Source organism: Pristis pectinata, chromosome 30, assembly GCF_009764475.1.
Source record: "Pristis pectinata isolate sPriPec2 chromosome 30, sPriPec2.1.pri, whole genome shotgun sequence".
Classification (NCBI taxonomy): domain Eukaryota; kingdom Metazoa; phylum Chordata; class Chondrichthyes; order Rhinopristiformes; family Pristidae; genus Pristis; species Pristis pectinata.
The window spans coordinates 7,178,378-7,205,019 of record NC_067434.1 but is presented as its reverse complement, the minus strand read 5'-3'; the positions used below and the strand labels follow the sequence as shown (position 1 = coordinate 7,205,019).

Below are 26,642 nucleotides of genomic sequence, written 5' to 3'. Positions count from 1 at the left end.
CTGTGTCCAGTTCAGGTGTTCTTATTTAAAGGAGGATATACTGGCCTTGGAAGTGGAGCAGTTAAGGTTCACTGGAGCAATCCCTGGGAAGAGATGTTCGTATGAGGGATGAATCGATTTACCAATAAGTAATCTCATCAAGACATTCAAAATTCTTGATGAGTGGATGCTTTGAGAATGTTTCATCCATTGGGGTAGTCTAGAAGTTGAGTATATAGATAGTCACAGGATCAGAGGGCAGGCACCTAAAATTGAGCTGATGACAAAATCATTGGAATTTTCCATCCCTCAGAGCAATGGATGCTGAATTATGAAGAAGATAGATTGCTGGAACGCAGCAACATCAGGGGTCATAGGGATCAGGCTTGAATGTGGAATTGAGGTCAAAGATCACACCAGCTGCAGGGATGTTTGGCTTACTCCTATTTCTGTTTTCTTGTGCTCTTATACTTTCCTAATAATGGCACATAATGGCAATAAAAATCAGAAAGCAGTTCTTGTAGACTACAAGCCTTCATTTAAGGTCTGTTTTCTTGGATCAATAGTGTTAATGTAACACTGCACAAATCTGGTCACCCTAGTATTTCAATTTTGATGGACAAGTCAGGATAATTTTTACTTTTACTAAAACTGTCTAGTTATGAACCTATGCTGATCTAGCCTTGCTGTTTCTGATGTTTAAGATGGCACATTATACACTATATCTTTAGTACACAGAGAAATGCAATGTACTTTTGGCAAACTTCACAATGTACAACTTATGAAAGAGTTGCATTAAGCGAAATGTTGTAATTAAAAAGCCTAGGCTAAATGCATTACGGGTATTTTGCAACTGTGCATTCATTTGCGCATAGAGGTTGTGCAGTCATTTGAATGTTGTTACAGCAAAAAATAGATTTGTAAATCAATATGTACCCAAAAAGTCAAAGGCGTTAATAAAAATTCGTAAATTAAACGATCGTCAAGGCACAACAAAAATGTACAATATAAAATTCAGTGTTATAAAACTAAAACATCAAATTTTACAAATGAATCTTATATCCTGAGCAGTCAACAGACATGGCACAAGGAGATGAAGAAAGACCTTAAAGAACATCCTGGAGGAATGCCACAGGGACTAGTGCTGGGACCTCATCGATTTACAATTTCTTTTGATAATTTCATTGAAAGGACTGGACAAAGGTTGTGAGGAAGGAAGACATAAAAAAGATTCCCGAGGGATGGAGATGGGGATAAAGGTGGCAGATGGAACATAATGTGGGAAAATTTTAGGTTGTCCATTTTGAAAGCAAGAATAAAAAGCAGAATATTATTTAAGTGGTGTGAGACTAACAAATGCTGGTGTTCATTGAGATCTCGTTACCCTCATACAAGTAATACATAAAGTTAGCCTGCAGGTATGGCAAGTAATTAAGAAAACAAATGGAATGCCAAGATTTATTGCAAGAGAGATGGAGTATTAAAGTAGGGACATCTTGTTACAATTGTGTTTGGCTTTGGCGAGACCATATCTGTAGTTTTAAGAACCTAAGGAACAGGAGGGTAGTAAGCTCTGCAGTCCCGAGCCTGCTTTGCTATTCAATAAGGTCACGGCCAATATGAGTTTGGCCTCAGCTCCACTGTCCTCTCTGTTCCCTATAAACTTGGATCCTCTGATAGAGCAAATACATGTTTATCTCAGCCTTGAATATACTCGATGATTCATCCTTCACAGGCGTCTGGAGTATAGAATTACAAAGATTCACAATCCTGATAGAATAGACTCATCCACAGCTCCATCTTAACTATACAAATTATTATTCTGAAACTATGCCCCAGTTCCCCTCAAAGGAAAATAAAACTGTAGGCAAAACTGTAACAGTACTCGAGGACTGCTTTTGGTCTCCTTATTTAATGCAAGATATTCTTGCCATAGAGAGAATGGAAAGAAGGTACAATTCACTGATTTCAAACAGGAAGGGATTATTCTGTGAGTTTATATTAAGCAAACTGAGCCTATGCTTTCAGATCCATAGAAGAATGAAAAATACAATACTTTAGGAGGGTTTGACAGTGTGGAAATTTACCTGCGCGGGAATCTTGATCCAGCAAGTACAGTCAGGATAGAGTGATGCTCATTTAAGACTGAAATGGAGGAATTTCTTCCCTGAGGATTATGACTCTTTGGAATGATCTCATATAGAGAGCTGTGAATGCTGATTCATTAAGTATTCAAAGTTTACATGTACATTTTGGATTACGAGAGAATCAAGAGTTAAGGGGATCAGACAGGAGTTGATGCCTTTCAACAGATCAGATGCATCATTCCTGTGCACCAAAGACAATCTGAAGAAACTTGCCACAGACAAAATGACTTACAGTTAACTAGTTATAAGAACATATTTAATACAAGCAGTTAAGGTGTCTAAATTAATTATAATGCATTGATACTGATGCTCCATTTCTCCCCTCTGTACTGTAACAATCACAATAAACTGAAAATTAATAGCTGTAAACAAAATAAATGAGATCCTTATATTGTTATTTATATTTCCCCAAATAATAGCAATCCTACATTGCTTTACTAAAGGTTTACATCTACATCTATGAGCTTATCGCGACATGCATTTGTGAAATTAGCTCAAGACATATGGTTATTGACATCAAGCAGGAAACATTCTATATTTGCTAAGATCAACCTATATTTTACTGATTAGATGCTCCCACTTTGGAGGAAGAAATAAAGAAAGTAATATTTTCAATGAACTTGGGTAAAGCACCCAGCCCTGACGGATATACAGCCAAATTTTTAAAATCCTTTTCTGATATTCTTGTTCCCTGGTTAGCCAAAATTTTTAAAGATGCCTTATCAGTAGGTAAACTACCACAATCTTTCTATGAAGCAACTATTTCTTTAATTCTTAAAAAGGATAAAGATCCCACTGATTGTGCATCTTATAGACCTATTTTTTTTATAAATGTAGATTCAAAAATATTTTCCAAAATATTGCCCTTTAGATTAGAAAAGGTTCTTCCACAAATTATCTCTGAAAACCGGACAGGATTTATTCAGAATCGGTATTTACATTTTAATATTAGGAGATTAATGAATATTATATATACCCCTACATCCCAAATTCCAGAATGTGTTGTTTCACTAGATGCTGAACAGGCGTTTGACAGAGTCGAATGGGAATATCTATTCATTACACTTCAAAAATTTAACTTTAGCCCTAAATTTATATCTGCGATTAAAATGATTTATTATACACCTATGGCTTCAATACTTACTAATAATCAAAGATCTCCTTTGTTTAGGTTTTTTTGAGGTACTAGACAAGGTTGCCCCTTAAGCCCTTTATTATTTGATGTTGCTTTAAAACCTTTGGCTATCGCACTCTGGGTTTAGAACATAGAACAGTACAGCACAATACAGGCCCTTCGGCCCACCATGTTGTGCCGACCTTTAAACCTCGCCTAAGACTATCTAACCCCTTCCTCCCACATATCCCTCTATTTTAAATTCCTCTATATGCTTATATAGTAATATCTTGAATTTGACCAATGTACCTGCCTCCACCACTGCCCCAGGCAGCGCATTCCATGCCCCAACCACTTTCTGGGTAAGAAAACTTCCTCTGATATCTCCCTTGAACTACCCACCCATTACTTTAAAGCCATGCCCTCTTGTATTGAGCATTGGTGCCCTGGGAAAGAGGCGCTGGCTGTCCACTCCATCTATTCCTCTTAAGATTTTGTGCACCTCTATCATGTCCCCTCTCATCCTCCTTCTCTCCAAAGGGTAAAGCCCTAGCTCCCTTAGTCTCCCCTCATAATGCATACTCTCTAAACCAGGCAGCATCCTGGTAAATCTCCTCTGCACCCTTTCCAACATTTCCACATCCTTCCTATAATGAGGCGAACAGAACTGGACACAGTACTCTAAGTGTGGTCTAACCAGAGTTTTATAGGGCTGCATCATTACCTCGCAGCTCTTAAACTCGACTCTTCAAATATATGTGGCATTACTCGCGGACAGAAGATTCATAAGATTTCTCTCTATGCAGATGACCTGTTACTTTATATTTCTAATCTGGAGGAATCTATCCCCACAGTACTATCACTACTAGATCAGTTTACTGTTTTTTCTGGCTATAGATTAAATCTTAATAAGAGCGAACTTTTTCCATTAAATATGCAAACCCCAATTTACAGGCAATTACCTTTTAGACTGGTAACTATTTTATGTATTTAGGTGTTAAAATGACCAAGAAACATAAGGACTTATTTAAAGCTAATCTATTGCCTCTAATTGACCATGTTAAACAATTATTTGCTAAGTGGTCCCCACTGTCTTTATCATTGGTAGGCCGAATTAATGCGGTTAAGATGAATATTTTACCAAAATTTTTATATTTATTTCAAGTGATTCCAACTTTTGTCCCGAAATCTTTTTTTGACACTATTGATTCTAAAATTCTTCCACATATTTGGCAGAATAAAAAACCAAGGTTAAGTAAGAAATATTTACAAAAACTAAAAAAGGATGGTGGTATGGCCCTGCCTAACTTTAGATCATATTATTGGGCAATTAATATCAGATATTTAAATTTTTGGATACAAGATTCAGATGTAATTCAATGCCCCAAATGGGTACACCTTGAGCACCAATCAGTACTTGAATTTTCATTAGTTTCTATTTTAGGAGCTTCACTCCCTTTTGCATTTACCAAATTAAGTAAACATATGATTAACCCAATTGTTAAACATACAATACAAATATGGTTTCAATTTCGTAAATTTTTTGGATTGAATAAATTTAACTTGTCAAGTCCCATTCAATCTAATTTTTTTCTTTCATCCGTCCAGAGTTGACTCAGCTTTTTCCATATGGAAAAGGAAGGGAATAGTATGTTTTTGTGATTTATTCATTGATAACTGTTTTTCATCTTTTGAACAATTGTCTAACAAATACAATTTGCCTAGATCACACTTTTTTCCGATATTTGCAGATTAGAAATTTTTTAAAAGCTACTATACCCCCTTTTCCGACACCTTACAAAACTGAAATTACGGAAAAAATTTTAGGTCTTAATCCTTATCGGAAGGGCTTGATAGCAATAATCTATGATTTAATTATGAAAATACGTCCAGAATCACTGGACAAAATTAAGAATAAATGGGAAAGTGAACTCTAGACATCTTTACCTACAGAGATATGGAAGAAAATTCTTCATTTAGTTAATACATCTTCAATGTGTGCCAGACACTCTTTGATACAGTTTAAGGTAGTTCACAGGACCTATATGTCAAAAGATAAGCTAGCCCGTTTTTATCACCATATAAACCCTACATGTGACAGATGTAGATCGAATGTGGCTTCTTTGACACATATGTTTTGGTCCTGTCCTCTTTTGGAAAAATATTGGAAAGACCTTTTTAACATTATTTCAAATGTATTGAATACTGATTTACAACCTCACCCTATCACTGCAATTTTTGGATTACCAAGGAAAGAGTCTGGCCATTTATCTGCTTCCACTAACTGTATGATTGCCTTTGTTACATTAATGGCCAAACGATCCATTTTGCTTAAATGGAAGGATCCAATACCCCCTACTGCTTTTCAATGGTTCTCTCAAACTAAATCATGTTTCAACTTGGAAAAAAACTAGGAGTGGTACTGTTGATCCTTGGCTTAAATTTGAAGATATTGGGAGTCCATTTATTCAATATTTTCACATGATATAGATCCCCTTTCAATAACTTTCCAATTTAGAGCAATGGAGTTGACAACATAATATTGCTCTGTTTCTACTGAGAAATTTCAGTCCAGTCTTTTTTTTTCTTTTGTTTTTTTTGACATTTTTCTGTTTAGTTTGGTTTGATATATTGTTTATAATTTTCTTTATTGATTTGGGAATTTTTTTTCTCTTTTTTATATATATTATATATATATATATGTGTGTGTGTGTGTGTGTGTATATGTGTGTGTGTATATATATATATATATATATATAATAAATCTTCTTTCTTTTATATTATATTCATTTACTAAGAGATCGTGGGATCTACAAATTTTTAAAAATATTTTATTGTTCTTTATGATTATCTATGCCATGATTGTTCTCCTGATCTCTTTGTATTACATGCACAAACATTGATGTTATATATTAATCTGTATTAATTTGGAAACTAATAAAAAGATTGAAAAAGAAAGATTATTTTACTGAATCTTCCTATCAAACACTTAACAAATTCTAAATTACAATTAATTCTGGAATTGCCACTGATTGGGTGAGACTTATTCCTAAAGAATTGAAAATGACACATTCTTCTTAAGGCAAAGCTGAAAGAATCTTTAAGGCATGCGTCACCAGGTGTTCCAACAATTCAGTGGAGTTTGACCCTAATTTCATCATATTCCCATTTGTGTACACTGCTGGCACAGTTACAGGATGGGAGTCACAGTGAAACAACTCGTTTGTTTTTTTCCCCACATCTCCTCATTCAACAAGGAATGTTAAGAATAGTTGTAGCAGTCTTCTGTCTATTAAATTAACTGTTGGTTCCTTCAAATAGATGTAGTCTTCTGCCACTTCAAATGAGAGCAGTTAATAGAGCTGCCTATTCCATTGAGCATTTCTAGCATCTTCTGTTTTATTTAGACAGATTTCCTCTGCATCTATTTGAAGGAAACAACAGTTAACTTAAGACATTTTTCCCAGTCAAACATAAATACAAAGTACACTATGTGATGTAAATTCCCAATGTGCTGCAAATGTACTTGCAATGTAAGAAAGTGATGTTGCGCAGGCATGGTGTCAAATTCTCTCCAGAGCAATTTTATGCAAGTGCCATTAACAATTGTGGCAAACTTATCCTGAAAACTTTGCATCATCATGATTGTACAGCTAAACAAGCAATACCGAAGACAGTATCAGGTTTGGCAGTTGCTGATATTCTGCCGTATGACTGATACTGAACTGTATACATTCCAATCATCAACAATGGTTCTACTGTATATATCACAACACACACATCTTTGGACTTTTAAGTTATTTCTCCCAATTTCAATGCAATAAAAAAATGCTTTAACCCAGAAAAAAAGGTAGTTGAAGACCAACACTGGGTAACATTCAAGCAAGAGATTGTTAAGGTACGAGATATACATTTCTGTCGAGACTAATAGAAATGGAGCATCTGGAATTTGTAGAAGAATATTGAATAGAAACGCAAATCTTTCACAAATCTTGGGCGAATAACAAAAACTAAATTACAGGATCATAAAAATTTGCAGCACAGAAAGTAGGCCATTTATCCAACTTTGATCATAATTAAAACCAACCTGTAGATAATAGTAAATGAATAAAAGCAGAAATGATTAAAGATGCAAATACATGATGCTAAACTGACACAAATAATTGGTTATGATACAATGAAATACTGGTTTAGATGCCTTTGGACAGTGAGCACAGAAGAGTTCAAGAGATCAAAAGGGTAACTAGAGAGGTCTCCCTTTATTTCATTGAAGTTGACTTTGGTTATGGAGATCTTCCATTGGAACATAAAAAGAATGTCCAACAATGCTTGAACAAAAATGCTTGAAAGAATGTCCAACCAAAGTACTCAAGGCTGAGACAGATAGATCGTTGGGGACTAAGGAAATGTCGTGACTGGGCAAGAAAATAGAATAGGCACCCATGATCTCACTGAATAGGCAACCATGTTCAAACAACTGTATGGCACAAGATTTGCATTTTTTGTTGTAAGACTGGTTAGAATACAAAATTGATATGATATTTCCACAGGCCAACTAAAGGGATTTCAATTGAAAGAACAAAGAAAAAATTGGATAAAATAAATGTGCATGAAACACCTTTTAGGAAACAATGCTAGAAGTCGAATCAATATTAAAAGGTATACAAGCATAACACATAAATAGGTTAAAGGAAAAAAAATACAAGAAAAGGCCAGGACATGGAACGAAGTTGAAAAATGGGCTGATTGGCTTCCTTTCATGTAGTAAAAATTCTTGATTTCATTTAAATCTTTTCAATTATGCTTTTCAATTATATAATTATGTTGCAGTTGTGTAAGTCATTGGTGAGACCACACCAGGAGTCCTGAGTTCAGTTTTGGTTAACCTATTATAGGGAAGATGTGGTTAAACTGGAAAGAGTTCAGAAAAGATTTACGAGGATGTTGCCAGGACTAGAGGGCCTGAGTTATAGTAGGAGGTTGGCCAGGATAGGTCTTTATTCCTTGGAGTATAGGAGAATGAGGGGTGACCTTATAGAGGTTTTTAAAATCATGAAGGACATAGATAAGGTGGATGGTAACAGTCTTTTCCCCAGGGTAGGGGAATCCAAAACCAGGGGGCATAGATTTAGGGTGAGAAGGGAGAGATTTGAAAGGGACTTGACGGGCAGCTTTTTCACGCAGAGGGTGGTAAGTATATGGAATGAGCTGTCAGAGGAAGTGGCTGAGGCAAGTACAATAGTATCATTTAAGAAGCATTTGGATAGGTACATGGAGGGGCAGGGCTTAGCGTGATATGGGCCAAATGCAGGAAATTAAAGCTAGCTGGGTAGGCACCATGGTCTGCATGGACTTGTTGGGCCAAAGGGCCGATATGTGTGCTGCATTGCTCTATGACGCTATGATTGCTTTAACTACTAGAAATAATTAGAAAATGCCAGATATAGTCACTGTAACTGCATTCTGTGTGTTTGTATTTGAACAGTGAGCTCATCATAGTTGTCAAACTATATAATGAATAATTTCTGTAAATATTATGATTAACAGAGCCATTAACAACTGGCAAAGTACTTCTCAGAAACCACATCTGATGTAATTTAGTTTGAGTTTTCTGTTAGATTAAGGATGTTAAATGAAAAATTAAGGAATCTCTTTCCCTTCTTATGCAAATGATTCATCATGCAAATAAAAAAGCACATTGGATTTCTTAACTTGACACTACATTGCTAATTATAGTTAAAAAGCACTGAGAATTTTAAAGACACTAAACTATAGGGAACATCTCCTGAATAATGCACATTTATCAAACAGCCACATCTTGTATTCTGTTGCACAGGTCTCACCAATGAAGCACCTTTTGGTAAACCTAATAAATGCAGTCAAATAGGCTTGTTTAATATTTATCATCTCAATAACTAAACTGCAAAGACTAGAGGTGACTTTTCTTTTTAACCTTCAGACAATCTCTTTTTCAGAACTTTCCTACTTATTTCAAGGACTTCTAAATGTTGCTTAGCAACCTTGCAATTAAACTTATCTTAAAACTGACCCATAGAGTGCTGCGGTAATACTCGGAAGTCCTGGTTCCCTAATGATTTGACTTCATTTGCTTCCAACCCAGATGCAGACTTTCAATTCTTTTGATAGTGATATGGAAATTCCAAGCCAAATTATTTTCTGCACTGACTTGGAATCTCTGAGCTTTGACATCAGTAATTTAACATGCTGTGCTGATGTCAATTTAATTCTAATTTTATACTGAAAACCCACATCCGTGCTGTTGCTCTTCTCCCAGCTGAACAGTGGAATTTGAGCCCTCATTAGCGAAGAGTTTATACTATTATATATTGAGAACTTAGTTCTTACAATTTCATGACAGCAATTGATACAATCACATAGCAAAATGGTTTAAATTTCAACTTTCACTGCCAAAATAATGCAGAATGAACAAGATCAGAGAATTAACATATTAAATACTCCCTAAAGATTAATGATTAAACATAATCACAGGGAAACTTATGAGGAGAAAAATCACACACACAAAGCTATAGCTGGAATGATCACTGTTTCACTGTTATTATGGTCACATACTGCATGGGTGTGACCTATTCATGGAAATCACTGGAGAAAATTTTGCAGTAACAGGACCGGAGAAAATTGTCAAACTGGTTTGCAAACATTTTCAGTCTTCTAACCACCCAAATAAAAACAGCAGGCACCCAGTTGATAAAAATCTAGCGGTCAAATAAATGAATTTGTTTATCAAAACAATTCAGAGCACATCATTCAATGATGCAAATAATAGAAGGGATTCGATTTCCAACATGACAAACAATTAAGTTTTTAAATGGAAACAATTTCTTTTGCCATGTTCATTATATTTTCTTTATTAAATGATGCAGCCAAATACATTCTTTTGCTCACATAATGCGTCATTTGTAAATTCTTTCCCTGCTTATTTTTCCACTCATTATGCTTCTCTACGCTGATGGGGAAAGTGGCCAAACACTGACTTGAATACAACTGCCAAAAACACTGCTGGTTGATTGAAGTACTTCTTTTGAGCACCTATGATTGAATAGGCAAATGCACAACATGAGCAATACCTGGCCAGCCACACAAGTTGGTTCCAAGCTCAATTTCCAATCTATGCTGAGTTAAAAAACTGTGGCTGGAACTTCAGGTGGGGTCAAAATTTCCCTTGATTACCAGCCTGGGTCACCGTCAGGGACCCCATTTAAAAAGAGGGTATACCAGTAGAAAGCAAAAATGGTACAGAACAGAGCTGAGATACTTTCATGGATGTACAGTCACCATCAGGGATTAAAACTGAATGATAGTTATTTGGAGAGAGTCAGAGGACAGATGATATCAGTGTTGAAAACTCAGGTTAGAAGCTTTATGAAATATTTGCAAAGCCAATGTGTGTTGCTGTTCAGTGGAATCAGCCAATTGTTAAGTATACCCTCGTGTCTCTAATCATACAACCATTTGATCTTCCCCAATAAAGGAGGAAGATAGACATACACTGATCAGAATGAAAGCTTAAGCAACACGTATGGAAATATGAAGAGGAAGACTAACACAAATTTTACAATTTATTTTTATGATTTAAAATGTGATTTCCTATGAAGACCATGAGAAAAAAAATCTCCCCCACACTATTTTTTGTCACCATGTTAAAAACTGATGTGCTCCGAAAATATTTGATGGCCTTCTAATTTTCAGTTAGCTGATTCAAAATAACAGTCATACAGCACAGCAACAGGCAACTTGGCCACGATGTCCATACTTATTGTCAAGTACCCATCCATACTAATCCCATTTGCCAGCATTTAATCCATAGCTTTCTATGCCTTGGGGATTCAACCGTTAGTCTGGATACTGCTTAAATGTTGTGAGAGTACCAGATTCCACCACCCCTTTCAAAAATTTCTCCTCAGATCCCCTCCAAATCCCTTCCCTAAACCTATATCTTCCAGTTTTCTAATCCCATTTGCCAGCATTTAATCCATAGCTTTCTATGCCTTGGGGATTCAACCGTTAGTCTGGATACTGCTTAAATGTTGTGAGAGTACCAGATTCCACCACCCCTTTCAAAAATTTCTCCTCAGATCCCCTCCAAATCCCTTCCCTAAACCTATATCTTCCAGTTTTAGACACCTCTGTTATGGATAGTTACCTATGATTCACCATTTTTCTGCCCCTCATAATTTTGCAAGTCTCTATCAGAACCCCCTCTCAGTTTACTTCACTCCAAGAAAAACAAACCCAGCCTATCCAGTTTCTCCTCATCAATGAAATATTCTATCACAGACAACATCCAGGGGAGAATCTTTTCTGTACCCTCTTCAATGCAATTATGTCCTTCCTATAGTATGGCACACGGGACTCCAACCTAACCAACCTTTTATAAAGTTGTGTCATAACCCCCCTGAACTTTCATTTTATGCCCTGGCAAGCATCTTATATGCCTTCTTTACCACCCTGTCTACCTGTGCTGCCACCTTCAGGGATCCTCAGCCTTGTACACCAAGGATCCTCTTTTCCTCAATACTCCCTAGTGAGTCTATTAGGTGTAGGTCCTGTACTTTGAAAGTGTATCACCCAACACTTAGGGATGCCATTCCATCGGATAGTGTTCTGCGCATGTTACCAACTGATCAATACTGTCCTGTAGCCTAAGACTATTCGCCTCGCTAATCTTGGCCTTTAATCCCATTGCAACTGCCTCCACATGAAACTCTTTCATTTGACATCACGGAAGCATTACAAAGGAGACCTCGGGCTTTATTTAGTATAACAACAATTGAATTTTTTTAATATATATTTAAGATTACAACAAACATAGTTTTGTTTTTAAGAAAACCTCAGTTACACAGTGCTAAATCCTGTATGAGGGACTTCCTTTGTTTCTCTCTGATGGTTCATGTTTTGGTGAAGACAATTACAAATATTTTATGGCTATATTCCATTAAAGAAAATAATTAAAATCTTGAGTGGGCACATATACAGAGGAAGGACCATAAAAACAGATGAAAATATAAAGTGATTACAAACCAAAAATGATGATGTGGATAATAATGAGGAAGAAAGTTGTCAATTACAGGATGTTTCAAATAATGTGATTGAGTGCACAAAAAAAAGCAGAAAATATAATTCAATCCACATAATTGTGAGGTAATGCATTGAGGGTAGGGACAGAGGTCAGGAAATCTGAAGAGATAGGGGATTCAATGAGTTGGGAGCAGGGAAAAGACTTAATTTCATGGTTGGCCTGTTGCCTCCTGGTTATGGGTCAGGGATGTCCTTCAAGGTCTGTAGGAGGGCGAACAGCGCAACATACTAGAGGGCTGCAGGTTTCTGGGAATGAAACTCAGTCTGGGGAAGCTGAGATCTTACAAGCCAGATTGGAATAAACACATGGCAAAGAAATTAAACAAATATATTGTATCCGTCTTCAAGGAAGGCACAAAACTCCCAGAAATGGTGGAGAACAAGAGATCTTGAATGAGTCGAGTTGAACAAAATCAGCATTAGTTAAAATGTATTGGAGAACAGAACTGAAAGTCTATAAATCCCCAGGACCTACTGATCCCATCCCAAGATTTTAAAAGAAATGACTCTGGAGAGAGAGGATGCACTGGTTGTCAGCTTCTAAAATTCAGTGATAGAACAGTTCATACAGGTTGGAAGGTAGCAATTTGAAATTCCGCTAAGGCAGGAAAGAGGAAACAGGGAACTACAGTCTCGTTAGCCTGATGTCAGCAGTAAAGTGCTACAATCTAGTGTTAAGGAAGTGGAAACGGGGAAATTAGAGAAAATCAGATAGGGCAAAATTTTATAAAAGGGAAATCAAGTCCGACAAATGTTAGAATTTTTTTTTGAGGTTGTGACTAGAAGAATTGATTAGCAGGTGTCAGTGGATGTGGTGTATTTGGACGTCCAGAAGGCCTTGATAAGGTACCTCAGAAGAGATTATTAAACAAGATTATAGAACATGGGAATGGACAATATACACTGTCTTGGATTGAGGATGGTTAATCGACTGTGAGGATATAAAATCATCAACTTTGGTGGATGAGAAAACAGAGAAGCAGAGTACCTTTTAAATGCTGAGAGACTGAAAAGTGTTGGTGTTCTTCGGTACCTGGGATCCTTGTATAAGAATCAATGGTAGTTACTGTGTAGATACAGCAAACAATTAGGAAGGCAGATGAAACATTGGCCTGTTTTACAAGAGGATTTGAGGACAAGATTAAAGGTGCCTTACTACAATTATCAAGGCTGTTGGGGAGACCAAAGCCAATCTGGTCTCCCTAACCAAGGAAAAATTCATTTGTGATAATAGAATGCAACAAATGGTTCTCCAGATTGATTCCTGAGATTGGCAGTGGGGGATAGTCCAATGAAGAGAGATTAAAAATAATGGGCCTATGTTCTTTTAAGTTTGGAAGAATGAGAAGTGATCTCGTGCAAACTTCTTACAGGATTTAAAAAGGCAGTTGCAGGGACAATGTTTAACCTGGCTGAGGTATCTGGAACTATGGGTTTGCCATTAGGTCTGAGGGGAGAAGAATTACTTCACCTGGGGGGTAATGGATGTTTGGAATTCTCTCTCCAGGAGACCTGTAGAAGCTTAGTAGCTGAGTATATCCAAGGCAGAGATTGACAGATTTTTGGATTTTAAGGGAATCAAGAGATATAAGTGCAAGAAAGCTGACAATGAGGTAAGGATCAGGCGCTATCTTAGTGAATGGCAGAATAGGTATGAAGGGTTGAATGGTCTACTCCTGTTTCTACTACATATGTCATGTATTTGAACAGGGCCAAAATTAATTCCATCGCAGAGAGGTTTTTAGCGTCTTTGAGGAGGATAAACAAGCTTGGTAGGAGGAGGGGTACCTGAGCATTGTTTCAGGAAGAAGAAAGGAAAAGTTGAATATGGAAGGCAAGAAACTTATGGAATTTAATTTGGAAGGAAGAGCAAACAAAAGATTTGGAAGAAAGGCAGCAAAGTTTATCAAATGCTTAATGGTATGTGCTTCAACACAAGGAATATTTTTAAAAATGCCAATAAAATGGGGGAACAGTGTAGAAGTATGACACTGCAGCTATTAATGAAAGGCCTTTCACTAATAGCTGTGGTGTCATACCTCTACACTATTCCCCCATTTTATTGGCATTTTCCCCTCATTATTTTCTCACTTTAACTGTAGGAAGGAAACCTCAGCAGGTTACAAGGTTCTCAGACAAGGTAGTTGTTTGAGGGTGGCGAGAATAATGGTTTGTTGGAGAGAAAATTAGTTAAATTAAAAATTACTGTTGTGCATGGGAATTTATACCATCTCTCAGAACATCAAGATAGAGGATCCACAACCGCTGATTTGGATGGGAATAGTGTCAAATGAATGGTTAAGGCAAGTTTGTAAAAAAAACTGTTCCATTTTAATTATTTAATTGCTTAACTGTTTCTAGCTTTTTGAAATAATAATTTAAAATGTTTAAGTTTATATTCAGAAACATTTAAAAGCCTTTGCAGTTTTGATAACTGCCAAAGCTGAGGTGAGAGTGGTGACTGTGGGCATGGGCACTGAAGAGGTAGCCACAGAGCATTTTAACAACTGTAGTCATGATTTTATCCATTATACAGTTAGATTTTTGTAAAGACCAAAAGGAGGATAAGAAAGATTTCCAATTGGGGCAAAGCTAGTTTTACGAGATTGATTTTGGTGCGGATTAGAAACAACTACCTGAAGGTGAATCAGTGTTAGAGCAGTGGGAGGCACCCAAGGATAGGGCAGTGCAAGTTCAGAACAAGTATGTTCTAACTATGGAAATGATTGAGGCTTCCCAATCTAAAGTCTTGCAGGATAAAACAAAAAAAAAAGGAAAGCTTATGTCAGATACAGAGAGCTCAATATTGCAAAACTTTTGGGAGATAAAATTTGGAAGAGTGAAATTAAAATGAACACAATATTATAATTTGTGATGCATTTGTATACACACACACATATATACATACACATATATAAAATCACAAGAATTATTTAAACTTTAAATTTAGATGTTACATTTCAGGATGTTTAATCATTTGACCTAGAAGGAATTATAGAAAATTTATTAAGTTGTTATTGTTAAATATAATTTTGATCCAAATAGTTAAAATCCACAGCACACACATTACAGGAATACATTTGTCAGAAATGCCCATCCATAATGGTATTTCTTGTGGTTTACACAAGTTTCAGATGACAGGCATTTGTTACAACATTCCAGTAAACATTCACATCATGGAATGGTTTCTATTCACATGTACACAGAGGGCTGGCAGTTGCCCGAGCTTGACACTTAGGAGACAGTACCAGGTTTAATTTTTAATTGATGGGTCGACTGGTCAATTTCTGGGCAAGAAGAGTTGGATAAGGTTGCAGATCAAATTTCTGACCTCTTGCCCAATGAGAAAGCTACATGCATGCATCTAGTATAGGAGACAGGTGGAGCAAGATAGAATTCTCTTTAACATTAGGGCCAACTTGTTTCAGTGATTTCTGTAATTTGTGATTGTGTGGCATGCTTTGTATTTTTTAATATGTGGAGGAATTTATCAAAATATTGGAATTCACTGCAAGCTTCATTCCCTTTATTCCCATATGTTTTCATGTACAATTGATCTCATGTGACAAGTATTCATCAGTCTGCTGCCAGGAAAATAAGATATGCCTGTGACCACACAAAGGTAGAAGGAAAGGAAGTTGTGAAGATGACATAAGGACATCACAAAGGAAGTAAGTGAGTGGGCAAAGATCTGGCAAGTGGGAGTCTGATGTGGGAAAATGCGAAATTGTCCATTTTTACAGGGAAAAATAAATAAAAATATCTAAATAGTGAGACACTGTAGAGAGGGTTCTGGTGTCCGAGGGCATGATTTGCAAAGGGCTAGTGTGCAGGTACAATAAGTAAATAGGAAAGCCAACAGAACGTTGGATACAAAATCTGGTAGCATGTGCTTCAGTTATACAAGGCATTACTGAGACCACATATAGAGTACCATGCAGAATGTTTGTCTCTTTATTTAAGGATGTTAATGTGCTAGAAGCAACTTAGAGAAGGTTTAATACCTGAAATGGAAGGGTTGTTTTATGAGGAAAGGTTGGACAGGTTGGGTTTGAATCTACTGGAGTTGAGAAGAGTGGGAGGTAACTTGATTGAAATACATAAGATCTGGAGGGGTCTTGACAGGTTGGATGTGGAGAGGGTGCTTCTTTTGGGAGAATCAAATTCAAACTATACAACACAGATGAGGTGAATATTTTCTCTCAGAGGGTTGAATGTCTTCGGAACTCTCTTCCTCATAGGGCAAGCAGCAGATTCTATGAATATTTTAAGGCAGAGTTAAAAGGATACTCGAGAAGCAAGGGGTGAAAAAGTACCTTGGGTAGACTGGGATGTGAAATTGAGGTTACAATCAGATCAGTCATGATCTGACTAAGTGGTAGAGCAGGCTGAAGGAGCCAAGTAGCCCACTCCTGCTCCTAATTTATGGCTTCTTACCACAAGGCGAGATATTGGAGAATAGTAATAAAACTGATCACAAAGGACAAGAGCCTTCTTACAGAAATGCCTGGTGACACTGAATTAGAGAAGCTATCTAGTACAGACCTGAATCATAGTCTAGGGTTGGGTTCAATCTCTATTTCTAGCTACACTCTCTTCATTTAAGCCAACAGAAAATACCTCTGAAAAGTAGTTACAGACATGTGATGCAATGAGTACGAAAATGCTTGCTACGTTATTAATATTTAATGTATCACTAGCATGTCCCTGTCGTGTTGTTCATCATCTCACGATAAGGAGTGTTTAAAGGGAGGAGTTTGATACAGCATGCTTTTGAAAGGTTTTCTCATTGGGTAGTTGCATGACAAGTGTACATTTCAGCTCAGTCTTGGAAAAATGGATGCTTACTGCCTTTGAGGCACGTGCAAGCCAGAAACACACACTATGCCGGCTACCCACATCTGTCTTCACTGAAAATGATTTCCAGATGGCTTTCATTTCAATGTGATTATTTCCTGGATGAAAAAGCCTGTTTCTGCTTAAGTTAGGCTGGCCACATTGACTCTGTGGCTGCCAGCCTTTCCCCACTGAGATGATGTTATTTCCTGCACATTTGCATCATTTTCAGACATTAGTCCTGCTCCAATGCTGGATAAAAACTTAAACAATTACCATTTCATACTTCCAAGTATAAAGAACATACATTAGGACAGGCTTTGAAGACAGTTCAAATCCAGAACTACTCCACTTGTCTTTGAGTACCTTAATAAATTAGTTTATGGACGTCAAAAGGGTTGTTCAAGCTCAAAAAATTGAGTTCTTTTAGAGCTGACTGTTGAGTGGACGGTACAATATCCATGGATGCTATTCACACAGTCTTGCGGAATATATGATAAAGTCCCCCTTAATGTTCAAGGAATTCAAAAGCAAATTACTAAACACTTAGGGAACGAGCTGAGTGGCAGATGGTGAGGTTCTCAAATCTGTGGAATATTATTCATGGTACCCTACAAGAATTTCCATTGGGGCCTCAACCATTTGCCATATTTGTTAGAGATTTATATATGAAAGAAAGTAGTATGTGCAAGTTGCAGTGTAGATGGAAACCTAAAATTACAAAGCAAATTTATTGGTTGCGGATGATACTGGTAAAGCTATCATTATATCAAGCTTGATGAACTCCTATAGTCCATAAGGATATTCCCACAATACCATTAAACAGGAAGTTCCAGTATTTGTCAGCATGAAGGAGGAATGGAAATATATTTTTAGAGCAGGATTGTATTGTTCCATGGCTGTTATTCCCAGCCCCTTGAGGTGGTGGCTCAGGGATTTGGAAGGTGCTATCAAAGTAGACATGCTGAATTGCTGTAGTGCATTTTGTAAAGGGTACACAATAACAGGAATAAATGTTTAGATGGGGTTCTTATCAAGCTTTCTCCCCCTGAGATGGCACTGAACTAGCGTATCTAAACAACTGGATGGAACTTGATCACAGCCTGGCCCATGCCTTGTAGGTTTTGGGGAAGATTCAGGAATCAGGAGGTGATTCACTTCCTACAGGATACTCATTAATTAAGTGAATGGCAAAAGAGTGGCACTTAGATTCTGATTGAGGCAAATGTGTGATCATCCATTTTATACCCAAAAGAAGATAGAACAGAGAGCTTTCTAAACAGTGAAAAGCTAGAAGCAGTTGAGGTTTAAAGAAAACTACTTGGGGGGGTCTCATCTATAGAGATTAAAGAAACAGGTTCAGAAAATTATTAAAGAGCCTAAGGGAATACAGATCTTTATACCTACAGGAAAAGACTACAAGAGAGTGGGGCGGAGATGATGCAGGAGCTTATATATAAAGCTTTATGAAGTCCTAGTTAGACCACACCTGGAGTACTGAGAGAAGTTTTGGGCACCACAAACCACTATTCAAAAGGAATATCCTCTGTGAAGATTTACAAAAATGATACTTGGACTGCAAGGTGTTAAATTATGGGGAAAGATGACTCAGACTAAAGTTGTATTCCCTGGAATATGGGCTGATCTAATTAATAATGTCAACATTCTAAAGAGGGGAACTGTTTGAAAGAGAGAAACTATTTGCACTGGTTAATTAGAGTATAGTCTAAAAATTAGAGCTAGGAGGCAGAAGTTTAGAACATCTTTCCACAGGTGACAAGAAGCAATAGGTAAATTGTTAATTTTAAATCTGAGATTGGGAGACTTTGGATAAGAACTAGTTTATGAGGGATATAGGAAAAGCAGATACGTGGCACAAGGTCATTGATCAACCACGATGTCATTAAATGGCAGAAGAGGTTTGTGGGTCAGATTATCTGTTCCGATGATATTGCTCATATACTACACTTAGTATAAAAATGACCAAAGCTTTTATCTTTAAAACAAACTCACATACACATCATGGAGCAGAGGACTAAATTGCTGTATTAATTTGTCTGCAGCAAAATACCACCTGTAGTTTTGTTTTGAAAGTTATCAGCATGGTAATAAGAATACTTTCCAAATCCTAATAAAATCCAAAAGAGCAAGAGGAAATGCAATCTCAACAAAAGAATACCATAGCTCAAGGAATGCAGGCAGTTCACCAGTTATTGTTGATTGATTTACAATCGGCACAACTGTACTTAATAGCATTCAATACCATTTAGTACTTGAAAACAATGGGTTACCATTTCAATGAGTTCATCATGGTACGTCTAGAATAAAAAAACAACTTAACATTGTGTAACGTGCGTCTTCCCAAAGAGAGTTTCGCATGAAACTTTTCAACACTATTCTTGGAATCAGTAATAAAATCCACAGGAATGTGAATAGGTCTTTCAGTTCATGGCAAGTGTTCTGCCATTCAATCAGATCAAGGCTAACGCACTTCAACTCCACTGATCAAACCACAATTCTGGATCCCTTGATAGCCATACCTAACACAAACCTACTGACTCTGGAATTTTTTTTTAGGCTGCAGAAAAGACCTAATAGATGAGAAGCTTATAATTTGGAGAAAGAATGGAGAAGCTGGACTGCTATAATTAGTAAAGGGAAAGTTGAGATGAGACGAGATGCAATTGAAGATGGTGACCCCAAGTATCCATTGTTCATGAGGGTGTCGGAGTCAGATATTCTCCTTGTCCTGTATCCACACGGAGTACGATGGCTGCTGGGAATATTCTGCATTCCTCCAGTAAATGACAACACTCCCTCCTGACTCGATTCCTGAAGTGATGACTTGAGGTGAAACCAAATAATTTTTCGCATTGGAAAGAGCAATATGCAGATTCCAGTTACTTTAACATTCTTTTCTCTCCATTATCCAAAAGTAAATTGAAATATTGAGTGTGAACTGGTGTTTTGAACTGATTTTTGTACAACTGGTAACTTGCTATTTTGTTGTTGGTTCAGGAATTCTGCATTTAATTTCTATCATTCTCAACACAAGAAACAATTAGTTGCTCAGCCCATCTTCCTTCCTGGGGTCTCATTCAGCTAGAGGCTCCTCACCATTCAGAATTCTAGTTACACTGAAGAATATCGGTAGAGCCTGGATTGCTCTAAGAGGCCAGTCACTGAGGCAAAGGATGAGAAATCCAGCTCCTTGTGGCACGGTGAGTGATCAAAGAGGGATTCACTTCTCTGGCAAGCAGATAGTTTGAAGGTCCGAAGTTCAATTGTCACCTTCTGACCTGAAACAGAGGTACATGCAGGCAGTTTCAGCAGTAACTGCCTGTACACATTTTGCATGATCCAGCTACACAGTAAGCAGGAGTAGAACACTTTCTCATCAGCAGTTGCTCAGTTCATTGACAATAAACCATTGGGTAGAAATGGTAACTCTACCTCAAATCCAAAAGATAAGACCTCAGTTCTGGTATAAAATAAATGGAGCAAAAGATAGTGTCGACCACCTCTTGGCCTCCACAGATGCTGCTGCTTCCAGCAGTTTTTCTTTTGCTCCAGATTACAGCATGTATAGTCTCATGTCTCCATAAGACAAATGGTTGACTGAAGCATGCTTAAATTAGGACAGTTCTTCAGTGATGCCATTTATTTTCCAAGCTATGCTCGTGAAGAAAGAAATGAAGTGGTTGACAAGCAGGTCTCGATTTTAATTGTGCATCATATAACATTTCTCCTTCACGCTATGCTATCCCAGCTTTTAGATCTTCACCTTCCATAACACATATATCTGCAGTTATGATGAGCAGTAAGATGGTTCCTTATTGCTCATTGTAACTTCAGATATATGTGTGCATATATCTGCTACTCTATCAAAGTTTCAAGAGGCTAGTGAATTATCTTGCTGTGTCATGAAAACTCAGTGGTTTTTGCTCAACCCTAAACAGAACAGTAAAGCTTTTTGAGAGAGTTACTGGTGCAAATCAACATCCTTGGAATCTCTAGAGACGGTCATCAGAAGTGGAATTTAAATGTACACGAGAAAAAAAAAATACTGCACATGAAAGTTTAGCAAGACAGATCAAAACCAAATTAACTTAATATATTAATGTAATAATGTATTCATTTAATCATGTATTAATTTTAGAATATTAAGTTCAGTCATCCAAGAGAAGCCACACAAAGAATTCAGAACTGTGTACATACAGAGCAAGTTTCCTAAACAAAATAATTAAATTGAATTTGTAAAAAGGTTGCAAGTTGAAAAACTGTCGATGAAGCTGTACCCACTGTGTTCAGAGTTAATATGGTACCAGTACTGAAATTACAGATCAAAAGGGTCACCAAGCAAAAACAGAATAGGTTACAAAATACAAACTCACTAAACTAAATTGAACTTCAAGTACACTAAGTTACATTGACAAAATGATTTAATACAATGAACTTTGTTCAATTAATATGGCATTGGCATAGAAATTAGAGTTCAATGGAAGTTAAATAAAGCACAATAAAATAGAAACCTACTCATTTTCTTCAATCAATAATTTAGAATTAGATTTGAATACTTTTAATAATGAAAGGGAATACCTATTAAAATTGCTTGATATTTTAAGTTTTGACACAAGGCAATTTTTAAGTTGAATGGTACCGTGCATTGATTCATTAGAGGTCTTTGGTCCTCCACCCTAAGCACTCATATGCACGTACCCCACTAAGTTACAACACATCCACTCAGGGTGAATGCTGTTATGCCAATAACCCGGTGTGAATCACTGCCCTCCATCAGTGCCCCTACAGCAAAGAAACACCATAGGATGTCTCTGAAGGTTGGCTTTGGGCAAGCTGTGTGAGATTGAGGGTTGCACCTTGACTGGCACAGTGAGTGCAGGCCATTCCTAGGTACTCTCCATTACATCTGAAAGGATGTTGTCTCCTCACATTACCACAGAAAAACCCTGGGCGATGGACAGCCATTCAGAAAAACAAAGAGGAGCAGACAGCTGCTTCCATCACTTCCAAGAGATGATGAGAGAGATCATAGGATCCGGGTTGGTCAACACATGGAGCAGGTGCTGCCAGTCCCCACTCACCATACTGGCCAGGAGGAATCCCCAAACTACACATTAGCATAGAGCAGCCACATTGCTCATGCTGAACCACCAACCCCCCTCAACACCAGCCCTCACAGGCATCTATTCCACATCAAGCCATGGGGCAATTCACTGCTGGAATCATACCAGGTTTGTGGCACAACAGTGTGGAAGGCATGGGTTTGTGACAGGTCCCTGGCACAGTGGTGCTGTCTGTCACACTGCATCTTTCTCTATATTATGTTATAATTATCACTTATAGTATCAATTCCAATAGTGTTCTTGTTCCAGGGAACACATCCTGAATGCTATGCGAGTTACCAGTGCTAAATGGGGCAAAAACAGAGCAATATTATAGGTAGTCAGAAACACTGCCAATTTATAACATGTCCAGATTTTTGATCAGACAGCTCTATCTCCCATTGAAACATGGCAGACTTTTGCACAGTGCCCACAGATTTCCCTCAGTTTATTCCGACATACTTAAGAGACCCTCCTTAGGCAGAGCTTCTAAGAAAGAACAAAATTCTGACTCCTTAAGGAAACAAACTGCAAAACCCATACACAAATAATACAAATTACACAGGAATTACACAGTAAATGACAGGGCCCAGGGGAGTGTTCTAGAACAGAGAGACCTATGGGTACAAGTACACAGTTTCCTTAAAGTAGTGGCACAGGTAGACAAGGTGGTGAAGGTGGCATATCGCACACTTGCCTTCATTGGAAGGGCAACTGAGTGCAAGTGTTGGGACGTCATGTTTTATCTGTATAGGACATTGGTGAGACTGCACCTGGAATATTGTGTACTTCTGTTCACTATACTACAGGGAGGATGTGATTAAGCTAGAGAGGGTGCACAAAAGATTCACAAGGACATTGCCAGAACTGGAGAGCTGCAGTTATAACAAGAGATGGGATAGGCTGGGCCTGTTTTTCCTGGAGCGAAGGAGACTGAGGCGTATCCTTAAAAAGGTTTTTATAAAATCATGAGGGGCATAGCTAAGGTGGATGGTCACAGTACTTTTCCCAGGGTAGGGGAATCTAAAACTAGAGTGCACAAGTTTAAGATATGAGGAGAAAGATCCAGAGGGGATCTGAGGGACAAGTTTTTCCACAGAGAAGATGGTGGGTATATGAAATGAGCTGTCAGAGGAAGTGGTAGAGGCAGGCACAATTACAATGTTAAAAGACGTCATGGATAGAAAATATTTAGAAGGGATGCAGGTCAAATGGGACTAGATCAGGAAGGCACCTTGGTCAGTATGGATGCGTTGAGCCAAAAAGGCCTGTTCTGTATAACTCCAAACAGCATTCCATTCAAAGCCATCATTTAACAAAAAAAAGTTATGCACTATAGGTCAGAATGGCAGGAAAAAGTGATTCCTTACATAATAGTGTAGCTGAATATTGGCAAATCGAATCCTATCTATAAACTAGAAACATTTAATCTAAAATGCTTATACGGCTAAATGAATCAAACTCAAAATCAGTCTGGGGCTGGGGGGGGGGGGGGGGGGGGGAGGTGTAGTGGGTGTTGATCCCAAAAGAAACCGATCATCCTTACTTACACAAAAAATGCAATTTTGATTATAATGTGGATGTGAGAATGTTCTTTTTAAGGACATTGCTAAAACAGATTAGCTGCCAAATAATGTTAATTTGCTCTGCAAATATTTATTGAATACATGATCTGGAACTAACCAAGGCAAATAAGGGGGTAGGTTTTCAACTTGCCACTAGTATATAAAACTGGCCACCAAATAAATAAAAATTAGTTGTTTTTTTATATAACTGTACTGGTAGTGGGGGAGTCAGGGATTGGGTTTGGTGATGGGGACTAATGGGAATGTTCTGACAATGATTTGATGCGCTAAGTGGCTTTCTTCTATGTCGCAAGAAAATATGAGAAATCAAGGAAATATTCAACAGTAGTTTTATTCCATTAACCAGAAATGGTTTAACACACAAGTATTTGTAATCTACCTTAGAGCCAAATTTGACCAAAAGTGATAATGAAAGGAAAAAAATCCTTAGCTCTCAACCGCGACAGTAAGTGATTGGTTGTAAACATTAAAGTTGCAGCATTACAGGGAAAATTGATAGTTTGAATATAAATTGCTACCAAAAAAATACATTTCAATAGTTCAAAAGATCAGATTAACTATCCTGAAATCTCTGTTGTTTAAGTTACATTATAATTGTTCTTTATCCCCAGAATTAAGAGACCAGTAATTCATAAATATTTTTTTTAAAATTTGCAACTTTTATACAGTTAATTGTTCTTACTGTTCATAGGAGAGCATGCAAACATTCACATCAATACATTCTTTATAGTGAGTGCATAGCCCAATTTACTCACAAAAGAATTGGTGAAATAAGGAACCATTATAGTTCTGGAGAGACAAGAGGACTGCAGATGCTGGAATCTGGAGCAACAATCAATCTGCTGGAAGAACTCAGCGGGTTGAGCCAGCATCTGTGGGGGGGGGGGGGGGGAAGAGGAATTGGCACGCTAATCTTCTCTGGATCATTCCAATTTTAGTATATACGTGCTGCCGAAGGGAGCATGGCCCCTGCACAAGGATGACATGCAAATTTGTGAAGAGTTCCATATTTTTAACAATTCCTTCCCTCCCACAGGATGCTGCTCGACCCACTAAGTTCTTCCAGCAGATTGTCTGTTTCACCATTATATTTCTATCATATGCCATTTAAAAAAAATAGTGAAAAACTTGCATGGATGTATGTGGGTTGGCCATCTATATATTTGGTGCTTGAAGGAATGAAATTAGGAAGCATTTCTTTACACAGAGGAATAGAAATCTGTCAATTTCAAGTTCAGTAGATGTTCATCGTGCAAGAGTATCAACAGATGGAGTTAAGATGCAGTTCAATGGTAGAATAGGTTCAAGCTGTTTACAGGCTTAAAGTTACAAAAAACAACTGCAGCAAACTGCATTTTCCAATAGTATTGTCAACTGTAACAGTAAGAAACAGGAAGGACCAGTATAGGCTTGAACAGAAGGATAGCTTAAGGAAGATACCAGCAATGAATGGATGTTCATTTAAATTAACTAGGTGATGACCATTTGTGCACATCAAGAATACTGAGACTTTAACATGGGCAAAGTAATGGGGCATGAAAATATAGTCTAGCGGTTCTTAAATTCAGGGAGTAAAGTCAAAATATAAATAGGATTGCAGGAGCACACAAATATTTGCATAAGGGGCAAAACAAACTCAATATAGCTGAATGCAAATTTAGTAAATTTTGGGGAAAAATAACAGAATGAAATCATCCTTAAGAGCAGAATACAGGAATAGAGCGATCCAAGAGCATAAAGATAAGCAAAGCTGCGGTTTGAAAAGGCCTTTAAAAGAAAAGTAGGGTTCTCGGATTTCTATAGTTAATGAATACAAGAATAAAGTTACAACTCTGTAAAAGGTTTGTCAGGGATGCGGCTACTTGGGTGCACAGATCTGGGTCCCCCCTTGGAGAAACAACACTGGAGGTGTGTGTGCATGTAAGCATGGGTTTAAAACAAAAATGTAGCAAAAAAAAGTGTTACAGAACAAAATTGCAGAAGTATTCGCCTCTAAATTTAAGATCAGCACTCATTAACTCTAAAATTAAAATCAGGAGGTGAGAAGATTTGTTTACTCATGTTATCAGAATATGGAATGTATTGCCTTAAGTGGTTCTTGAGACCAAGTTGAAGAAATGTTAAAAGAAAGTTAAATAATTCGGATATAAGTAATGGCATTTGATTAATTTCAATACAGGATTTACACTAGTACTTACCTAGGTAGCTACTGATTTATGCCCACTGTCAAAATGCTCATCATAATCTGATAATCGAAAGAATGGTGATGGGAAATGTGGACTTATTTCTACATTCCCAAAAGACACTGGATCAGAATGCGAGTTGATTTCAGGGCACCTTTCCTCATACAAGTCGACTTAGTATAGAATGGGAAGCAAAGGCAGACAAGCGTACTTTTTATGGAAAGTATCAGATTTTTCTTTAATCTTAGGCAGATATATGTCTTATTTATATCACCCTCACAGTGGCTTTTCCCATCAAGATCATGAACCATGCTAGGACACTGTTCACTGGAGATCTAAAGCACTCTTGCAAGAAAACATCCTTCATGTACAGCAATTGTCTGTACAATATTTATCCATAGGGTACTCATTTGTGTAAAACATCTTCCTTATCTAAATCCACAAATGCTAATGTTCCAACATCAGGTTGAAAGTAAAACTATGTTCATAATATTACCTCACTTTTAAGAGCTATACAGCAATGAAGTGTACTTTTTAAATGTTACATAGGAACACAC

The 26,642-nt window shown here is 37.3% G+C and overlaps 1 protein-coding gene and 1 pseudogene across 3 annotated transcripts in view; one reads left to right on the top strand and one right to left on the bottom strand.

Moving 5' to 3' along the window:
• Positions 1-26,642, bottom strand: part of bmpr1aa (bone morphogenetic protein receptor, type IAa) — a 201,535-nt gene that overhangs the window by 87,061 nt on the left and 87,832 nt on the right. The gene's annotated exons all lie outside the window — the stretch shown is intronic.
• Positions 24,861-24,916, top strand: LOC127584793 (uncharacterized; annotated as a pseudogene).